The following is a 10,976-nucleotide window of genomic DNA, read 5'->3' on the forward strand; positions in this document are numbered from 1 at the left end:
AATTGTAACCCCTCTGTACAGTATGTTCACAAATAAAATAAAATAAATAAAAGTTTCTAAGCAATTGTGTCAGTGACTTACACATCTGTTGAACCAACAAAGTATGGAGGACAGAGCATTCCAAGGCAGAGCTCCCCTCCTGTAGCACCACAGGGCCTGGCAAATGAGATGCTGAGCTGTCACATTTGTGACAGATCCAACCCGTGGTGGGATTTGCAAATGCTCTTCCATAAGTGCATTCTCTGGAGACCTCACTCTGCTTCTTGTATGGTGGTATCATTCAATGAGAGTGTCTCAAAGGAACTGTCCACACGTTCAGAGAAGTCAGGTTCGTCTTGCTTTGTCTCCTGAAAGAAAGGCCTACATAACCCTCACCACCAGGTGAGGTTCCTTTCTGGAACCCTGAGGAACTTTGGGCTGTGCAGTAGCTTCCATTGATCTACGTCCAATCCTTCCCATGTCCCTCTGACCTCAAATTGCTTCAGAGAAGGTACCACCATACTAGGAGGTGTAATGACTATTTTCTTATCAAGCCTGTAGAGAAGAATATTCCAGCTCAGCATGTGCACACAGGATTGTGAATCCAATAGTCACTACCCTTGTCACATTGAATTATCTGTTTAGGGGACTGTTTTGAGTCTGCACTGAGGACAGTCTTTCACCAGCATACAAAGCATGGATTATACAAAGAGATCTGCTGCATCCGCATTAGCCTATAGTTTACTGTTGTTGATTTCAGGCTTTGACTGCTATTGCACAATGATTCGATATAGGTTCCCTCCACAAAGCCAGGAAGCTGTCACATTGTTATGTAAGCGAATGACCAAACCAGGCTTTGGTGTCATAGATGAGTCTGCCAGGTATTTGGTGGGAACAATTGCAGGTTCTCAGGTGAAATGGGTTCTGTTTGTGGTGATGCAGGTAGGGTTTGGGAAATGGAGCACTTGAGGTGCAGGTTTTATTGAAAGTTGCTGAGAGGTGGACTGTGAGAAAGTGCAGGGACTCAGGCTTAGAGCAGTCAGTATCGAGTGAATCATGAACATAGATGTGACAGGCACTTGTGTAGCCAGCCTACTTTGGGGTGGTTGTTAGACATTCAAAATGCATAATACCCCTTAGCTGGCTGAGTATTTTAAAGTTAGCAGCACAGTATTTTATGTTTGGGGAGAAATTTCTGGCATATGTATTGAGCTTTTTAAAAATCAAATTTGGGCTCTTAAATTTTTTTAATAAAATGGTCATCCCCACTACATGGAAGTGCTGAAATCAGGAGGACTGATCGTCCAGGATAGCATGGGGGAAAAAAGCATCAGCACAAAGTGGCTCTGTGGCTCAAGTGGTAGAGCACTAGCCTTGTGCTGAAGAGCTGAGGGACAGCGCCCAGGCCCAGAGTTCAAGCCCTATGACAATAAATAAATAAATAAAAAGCAGGGCCTATGTAAAAGAGCCTTGTGTCCTGAGAAGGGTTGCATAGTATTTATGCCTTTTAGGCTATGTGTGTTTGTGTGTGTGTCCTGAGGTTTGAACTGAGATCCAAGGTGCTGTCCTGAATTTTCTGCTCAAGACTATTTCTCCAATACTATGATCTTGCCTTTTGAAATTATTGTTTGTTTGTTTTTCATGGGGCTTGAACTCTGGGTAAGTGCTATTCCTCAGTTATTCAGCTCAAGATTAGCACTCTGTCACTTGAGCCACAGCACCACTTCTGGTTTTCTGGTGGTTTATTGGAGATAAGAGTTTCACAGACTTTCCTACTCAGATGCTATGAACCGCGATCCTCAGATCTTAGCCTCCTGAGTAGCTAGGAGTACAGGTGTGAGGCACTGGTACCCAGCTGGAAATTACTGTTTTAAAAAAATAGCAAAAATATTATTGACAAATAAACAAATGTGGCCTGATTATAGTAAGAAGCCCTTTGCCTTCCACCATTGTCCCAGTCCTATAATCCTGACTCAGAAGGATGAGAACTAGAGAATAATTGAAGAAACTCCTAAAAACAAGTCCACAAAACTCCCATCTCTAGTTAACTAAACAAGCTACAGAATGGAGGCCTGCTTCTGTTGTTAGAGTGTTAGCTGTGAGCAAGCAAACAAATCCTAAAGAACATGAGTTCATGCTCTTGCTTGCAAAGTATATAGATGAAATATAGGCAGACAGCCACATGAATAGATTGGTTGATCAATCAATTGATAGATAGATCACACCTTTGTGTTGTAAGTTGAACCCACAAGGTAAAACGGAGCTCGTAATACTGGATAAAATAAAAAGTTTAAACTATGAATCTGATCTGAAATGATACCCTTCCGTCTTTCCAACTTCCTTTCTTCCTCCTGGCTTGTTTTTTTCCTTACTGACTTCCTTCCTCAACTTCCTTCCTTTCTTCATGATGTCCTTATTTCCTCCCTCCCTCCCTCCTTTTCTTTCTCTCCCTCCCTATCTTCTTTCCTAATTTCCTTCTTTCCTTTCTCTCTCTTTCCCTATCTTTCTTTAAAAGAAAGCTTCCCCTCCAGAGATCATTAACCCTGATAGTTTATACTGAATATGTAGTTATGTATATGCATTCCTGTTGAAGGAATAAAGGTAGGGTCAACTATATATGTTGTTGTGCACCTTGTTCTGTTTTAAACTTAACACAAATTGAAGATAACACCTGCCAGCCTTAATATAGCTCCTCCCTCCCTTAGTGGTTGGGGACATGTGTAAGTTCCTCAAATGCAGACTTAGGGGAGGAGTTGCTAGCATAAAGTTTTTGTAATTTAGTATGAAGTACTGACAAGTTGTCATTGAAATAAGTGGCTAAGATCCACATAAGACACAGGGTTGTTCATTATCTAAACTTTCAGTAGTACTTAAGATATGCTTTTGCTAAACACTAATTAAGGGCTTATTTCTACCTGCCCAGCTATGGTATATATGCACTGGGTGGGCAAAGCAATTAGAGGACTTTGTTAGCAAGTCTGTCTTTCTTTTAGAGGACTTTGTTAGCAAGTCTGTCTCTCTTTTCTCTGTGATGTATACCATGGCTGAGGCATTGGAGCAAACCAGAAATTCCTTCCATTCCCTTAGTTCAAATTCCATCCTCAAATACAGTCTTTTTGGGTGTTGTATTTCCTTACTGCATCACTCATTTGGTGCTCAACCTCCACTGCATCTCCCATGTCACCAGTGGCTGATGGGGCCACCTGTTTCTTGATGCTAGAATATGAGACCATGCCATTGCCTTACTTTTCCATGGAGTAAATTAATAGTTTTATATATTTTGTTTTGTTTTGTTTTTGTTGGTCATGGGGCTTGAACTCTGGGCCTGGGCACAGTCCCTGAGCTCTTGAGCTCAAGGCAAGTGCTCTACAACTTGAGGCATAGCACCACTTCCTGGTATTATAGATTTTAACCAAAATACATTGATACTTAAGGAAATGACATAATCTTAAAGATTGAACTACACTTACCCAGTACTAAAAATTAGATAATACTTGTTTTCAGTACTTGTGGCTTTCATATGAATAATCAATGAACAATTAAGACTGTTAGTAATTTTGTTATTGTTGTAATTATGTCAAGTATTTATTCCCCTCAATTGCCTTCTGTCAACAGGCATCATGATGTGGCTTGAGTACATCTTCATTTTCTTTTTTTCTTTCTTTTTTACCAGTCCTGTGGCTTAAACTCAGGGCCTGGGCACTGTCCCTGAGCTTCTTTTTTTGCTCAAGGCTAGCATTCTACCATTTGAGCCACAACACCATTTTTGGCTTTTTCTGTTTAAACGGTACTAAGAAATTGAACCCAGTGCTTGATGCATGCTCAGCAAGCACTCTATCACTAAGCCACATTCCCAGGCCATTTTCTTTCCTTTGTAAGTGCTATGCACTTATATAGTTATATTCCAAGGCTTCATATCTTTATGCTATTTTAATAATCATACTCTTTTCTTAATACATATAAAGTCTATTCTGTGTTTCTCCTCCTTTTTGTATTTTTAATTTTAAAGCCATTTTTCACCCTTTCCTGTCTACAGTTTTTAAAATGGAACATGTTACAATTTGTTTCCTCTTGGAAACAAAGAAGCTTCTTTCTTCCCTTTGACCCATGATTCCTGTAGGTTATTTCTCATTGTGTAAGTATAAATTTCAATGTCTCACTGGGTGACACTGTAATACACTCACTGGGTGACACTTGATAGATATTTCTTCCTAGTTAAAAAAAAACTTGAATGAAGATGAAATAGTTTCCTTTAATGAGCTTTAATGACCTTTCACAGCTTGTGATTTTCATCCTTTTTTTGGGGGGGGGTGTCCGGTTGTGGGGCCTGAACTCTGGGCCTGACCACTGTCCCTCAGCTCTTCAGCTCAAGGCTAGCGCTCTACTGCTTGAGCCACAGCGCCACTTCCGGCTTTTTTCTTTTTGCTTATGTGGTGCTGAGGAATCGAACCCAGGGCCTCATGCATGCAAGGCAAGCGCTCTACCACTGAGCCACCTTCCCAGCCCCCCTCATCCATTTTTCTTTTTTCTCCCTCCTTTTCTCCCTCCCTTCCTCCTTTCTTCCACCTTCTCTTTCTTTCCCCTCCCTTCCCTTCCCTTCTCCTTCTATTTTGCCTGCTTATCTGCCTTCTTTCCTTCCTTCTTTCCTTCCTTTTTTCTCCTCCCTTACTCTCCTTCCATAGATTTTGCTATGAGAGATTTGAGACTATAGATTTCTCCTTTTCTCACATTCTCCTTCTATAGATTTTGCTTTGTTTCTGAGACTTGCCTTGAATTCATTATGTACCTGAATCTAGCATCCTCCTAACTCAAGCTCCTGCATTCAGGGACTATAGGTGTGAGCATGTATGCTTGGCTTCTTTTTCCCACTTAAAAATAAAGGCTTGGCCAAGCACCGGTGGCTCATGCCTATAATTCTGGCTACTAAAGAGGTTGAGATCTGAAGATTGCAGTTCTAAGCCAACCCAGGCAGGAAAGTCTATGAGACTCTTATCTCCAGTTAACCACCAAAGACCTAGTTGTAGAGTTGGGATTCAAGTAGCAGAACACTATCCTTGAACACAAAAGCTAAGGACAGTGCTCAGGACCTGCATTCAAGCCCCAGGATTGGAACAATGTTTTTGAAACCAGAAGAACATGTTTCTCCAATTTCTGTGTTTCAGTGAAAAGTAAGTACTATATGTTTATAGCAGAGAGTGTCTTGGGCACGCTTTGCCCAACATGGAGGGAGGAGGACCTTGGCAAAGCCCTGTGTCCATGTTTTATGCCTTGTTAACCCAACACTAGCAGATGAGGTGTTGGTAGGAGAGAGTCTGTTGGATTGGCATAGGGTATACTGAGAGTATCTGCACAGCACACCATACATTTCTTTCTCTAGGTTAAAGATAGTTTATCTTTTGCTCCTTGGAGAAACTGTAGAATAGAAAACTTAGCATATGTAAGCATGTAGAGAATAGTAACTTCACCAAAATGGCTACCAGTCTTGTGGCACAAAAGGGAATGTATTATTTTTAAATATAGTTTATCGTATAATTGTCTTCATCTGACTTTGGCAGTACTAGGGTATGACCTTGGGGTCCTATGCTTTCCAGGCTGACACTGTACCACCTAAGCCATGTTTTATCCCTTTTTACTTTAGTTATTTTTGAGATAGGGTCTTGCATTTATGCTCAGATGCCCTGAACCACTTCCTCCTATTTATGCTTCCACCATGGCTGGGATGAAAACAACACCACTTTGCTCACTTTCTTTGTTGTGATGGAGTCTTGTGAACCCAAGATGAACCACAATCTTCCTGATCTCTGTCTTCTGAGTATGCTAGGGTTACATGTATGGGCCACCATGTCCAGTTAATTGTCTTCAGTTTTGTTTGTTGGTTTGCTTTTAACCAGTCTTGGGACTTGAACTCAGAGACTGGACAACACTGTCCAAGAGGTTTTTTTTGCCCAAGGCTAGCACTCTACCATTTGAGACACATTTCCACTTCTTGCTGTTTTGTTGCTTATTTGGAGATATGAGTCTCATAGACTTTCCTGCTGGGCTAGCTTCAAACCTTGGTTCTCAGACTTCAGCCTCTACAGAACTAGTATTACAGGTGGGAGTCACCAGTACCTGGCTTGTCTTCAGGTTTTTGTTCTTTAATGAAAACACTTTAAGTTTCATTTGTGTGCCTGTGTGTGCAAGCATGTGCATGTGTGTGCATGTGCACGCATGCTAGCACTGGAGCTTGAACTTAGGGCCAGGTTGCAGTAGAAACTGGGAAAGTCTCACCTCAGGTGAGGGCTCCAGATATGTGGAATTAGACACTGGCTTGAATTTCTAGGTTAAAGGAAATGACCAAGCCAGGAGATGGTGGCTTGTGCCTACTCAGGAGGCAGAAATCTAAGGATCAGGTTCAAAGCCAGACCTGGAAGGAAAGTTCATGAGACTCTTCTTTCCAATTAACCAGCTAAAAGCCAGAAGTGGAGCTGTGGCTCAAGTGGTAGAGTGCTAGCTTTAAACAGATCAGTTCAGGGATAGTGCCCAGGCCCTGAGTTCAACCCACAGGACTGGCCTTTAAAAAGTGAAGAAAATGACCCAGAAGGAATGTGTTTTCTAAGTTATGGTATATGAGTGAGAAGTAATGGTGGAAAAGTAAGTCAGGAATCCAGTGAAGAGGCTTATATAGAACACCAAAGCATGTGGGTGTTCATTTTATATAAAGAGCTTTGGTAGTCAACCAGAAGGATTTTATATAAAGAGCTTTGGTAATCAATCAGAAGGATTCAAAGAAGATGGAAGAAAAGATTTTTAATTAATCAACTAATTTATTTATTTTTAGGGGAATAAATGTATACAAGTTGTAGTTCAGACAGTTCTGGGAGATCCAGGCAAAGTTGCTTTGGCTAAATTGTATATCTGTATCAAGTGTTGACAAGCATATCATTTTGTGAAGGGAAAAACAGCACTGCTGTTGGCGATGAATGGAGGAATAAAGGTGAGGATTAGTTTTGTGGATGACTTGCTGGTTAAATGTAAGGAGAGGTGGTTGATGTAAGGTATGCTTGGTGTCCACATTTAATCATGTGGGGCGAGAGCGAGATAGAGAGAGAGTGCACACATGCACTCTAGAGTACCAGTCCTGGGGCTTTAAAACTAAGCCTGGACACTGTCCCTGAGCTTTCCTTGCTCAAGACTAGCACTCTCCCACTGAGTCACAGCTCCTCATCTGGCTTTCTTTGGGGGTAGTTCTTATTGACTTTTCTGCCTGGGAATGCTTTGAACCATGATCTTCAGATCTTAGTCTCCTGAGTAGCGAGGATGTACAGACATCAGTGCCTGGCCACATTTAATTTAACAAAAACAAAAAGACAGGCCATATGCTAAGAGAGAGAAATGAGGACTAAATACTGAGCTTGAATGCAAACATAAAGGGGATCCAAATAGGGAAAGATGAAATAAACCCTCCCTCTTTACAGATGACATGATCTTATATTTAAAGAATCCCATGGACTCCACTCCCAAATTACTTGAGCTGATTCGAAACTCTGGCAAAGTAGCAGGGTATAAAATTACCCCTCAAATATCAGTGGCTTTTCTGTATGCCAACAATGAGAAGAGTGAGGCTGAAATCAGGAAAGCCCTCCCCCCAAAAAAATAAAACACCTATGAGTTAACTAAAGAAGTGAAGGACCTCTATGATGAAAACTTTAAAGCCTGAAAAAGGAAATCAAAGCTGAACTTAGGAAGTAGAAAAACCTCCCATGCTTCTGGATTGGAAGGATCAACATCATGAAAATGGCAATACTTCCAAAGGCTATCTACAAATTCTATGTGAAACCTGTCAATATTCCAACCTCATTCTTCAATGAAATAGAAGAAGCAATCCAAAAATTCATATGGAACAATAAAAGACCCTGAATAGCAAAAAAGATCCTTAGCAGAAAGAACAGCGCTGGAGGAATATCAATACCAAATTTCAAACTCAACTACAAAGCCATAGTAATCAAAACAGCCTGCTACTGGCACAAGAACAGATGTGAGGACCAATGGAATAGAACTGAGAAGCCAGAAATGAACCTACAAATCCATGCAATAACGAGTACATGTGTAAGAAAAGCAGAAAGTCAAAAGCTATATACATATGACCATATAAGGTGATGTTAAGTGAAATGAACCCTAAAATAGGGACACAAATATCTTTTTTTCTTTCTTGCTATTGTTTCTAACATATTTATAATGTACCATGTGATTTTTTTGTTTATTTGTATGTTCCTCCCCCACAGTATAACCCCTATTTTCACTGTATTTGATGTTGGTGCCCTGCATCTTGTATATACACTTCTCTAATTCGGGGAGGGGAAGGAAAAAAAACAAAATGCTTAAATAAGGATACAGGTTGACCCACTGTAACAATGAGATGTACAAAACACCATGTTGAAAATGAACTTGTGGAGTGGGAGGGAAGGGATAGTAGGGAGAAAGCAAAGGAGGAGGCAACAATGCTCAATAGAAAATGTACTCATTACCTTGCTCATGTAACTGTACCCATCTGTACAACATTTTTACAATAAAAACTGCACAAAATATTTAAATGCAAAAAATACGGAGCTTGAATAAAAGCATAAAAGTTTGCAAACTTACCATGGGGATGAAAAAAATATGAAGATCATCTTAAGAACTTGTGAACTTCTTTGGCTGGGAATGTGGCTTAGTGGTAGAGTGCTTACCAACATGTATGAAACCTTGTGTTCAATTCCTCAGTACCACATAAACAGCAAAAGGTGGAAGTGGTACAGGGGCCCAAGTGGTAGAGCGCTAGCCTTGAGCAAAAAAGAAGCTCCGGGACAGTTCCCAGACTCTGAATTCAAGTCTCAAGACTGGCAGGAAAGGAAAAAAAAACAGAAAAAGAGAAATCACCAGCTTCCTCTCCTGGAATTGTAGAGGCTCTTGTTTTCACAGTGAAATGAATTTTCCCAGAGATGCTTGGCCACTTGGTTAGAAGAGCAGACAGAAGATTGTAGAGTTGAACCTGTGGAGTGAAAGCAAGAAAGGATCACTCTATGATTCTGGGATGCATCCTCATTCCTTCTATTGATAATCTATTTACAGCTTATCTCCTACCTTGGGACTTTTAACCCTCATTGAAGATAACTCCCAGAGAAGCTTTCTTCTTCCTTTTTGGTTCCAAGGGAAAGCAAATCCCTACTATCACCCAATATTTTCTTTTCTTTTTTTCAACTTGGACTTTATTCACTTGATGATGACGTATACCAGAAAATCACCATGACCCTTTAACAAATAGAAGTGAGTGGGAAGGTGCATGGTATCCAGTAGGAATGAAAAATACAAAACCTGTGCAACATTCAGCAGTGGTCCTGGTCAAACAAATAGCATGTTGATATCCAAAGTATTTAGTTAGAATGCGGCAAAATGTCCACCAATGTATAAAGTGTCTAAGTATTCTTAAATACACTCTATTTTGGATATACATAATTCTGAGAAATGAACATCAATTGGACTAGTTCCTGGACTAGAACCCAGGGCTGTGTGTTCTTGCCCAGTTTTTTTCATCAGCCCTGGTGCTTTACAATTGAGCAGTGCATCTAGTCCAGCATTTTGGTAGTGAATTAGTGATAGAGTCTCATAAACTTTACTGCCCAGGATGTTTTGAATTGTGATCCTCCATGATTTAGCCTCTGGTATAGCTAGGACTACAGGCATGAGACACACATATTCTTAACCCTAGAAGGCCAGTATGTGGAATGAATGAATGGATTAATTCTTTTCTATTTACTATACTTCACTGTATGGTAGATCTTGGGTCCAGATGTTTCCTGGGCTTTTCCAATGTAGCTTATGTATTTCATTAGAAGGAACTTACACGTGCATAATCACAAACTATCCCCAACCCCAACCCCCAGTACTGAAGCCTGAAATCAGGGCCTGGGAGCTGTGCCTGATCTTGTTTTTTTGTTGATGTTGTCTGTTTTGTTTTTATTTTAAGGCTAGTTCTGTACCACTTGAATAACAGCTCCATTTCTGGCCTTTTGGTGATTAATTGGTGATAAGAGTCTGACTGGTCTTTCCTGCCTGGATTCACTTCAAACTGTGATCTTCAGATCTTAGGCTCTTGAGTAGCTAGGATTAAAGGAGTGAGCTATTGGCACCCAGAACCAACTCTTTTTATTTATTTTTTTAATTTTATTTTATTTGTGAACATGCTGTACAGAGGAGTTACAATTACATGGGCAGGATAATGCGTACATTTCTTACCAAGCATTGCAGCCTCCTCCTTTGTTAGAACCAACTCTTTTTAAAGACAACTCTTATAGGCATGTAATTAGTTGTCTAAGGAAAGGTCTCGTTACATTTCCATACATCCATTCAATGTATCTCAGTTAAACTCACTCCTCCATCACTTTCTTTCATTCCCTCCTTGAAACAAACTCAGGCAGGCCTGCCATCCTAGATACTCAGAAGGCTGAGACTTGAGAGGATCTTGGTTCAAAGCCAACAGGGACAGAAATGTTTGTGAGACATATCTCCAATTAATTACCAAGAAGCCAGAAGTGGAGCTGTGGATCAAGTGATAGTGAAGTAAGGAGGTCAGGTCTGGTCAGTGCCATATTGGCCACATGGTGGATTGTAGGGTCTGACATCTTGTATCCATTCTGGAGGAAGAAAACCCCCTGCCCATCACCTGCCTACCAGGGGCTCACACCTCTAATTCTAGCTACTCAGAAGGCTGAGATCTGAGGATCAAGGTTTGAAGCCAGCCCAGGCAATCCATGAAACTCTTAACTTCAAAAAAGCTGTAAGAGGGGCTGGGAAGGTGCCTCGGTGGTAGAATGCTTGCCTTGCATGCATGAGATCCTGGGTTCAATTCCTCAGCATCACATAAGCAAAAAATGCTGGCAGTGGCACTGTGGCTCAAGTGGTAGAGCGCTAGCCTTGAGCTGAAGAGCTGAGAGACAGTGCCCAGGCCCAGAGTTCAGGCCCCACAACTGACTAAATAA

This window comes from Dipodomys ordii, unplaced genomic scaffold, assembly GCF_000151885.1.
Source record: "Dipodomys ordii isolate 6190 unplaced genomic scaffold, Dord_2.0 Scaffold325, whole genome shotgun sequence".
Classification (NCBI taxonomy): domain Eukaryota; kingdom Metazoa; phylum Chordata; class Mammalia; order Rodentia; family Heteromyidae; genus Dipodomys; species Dipodomys ordii.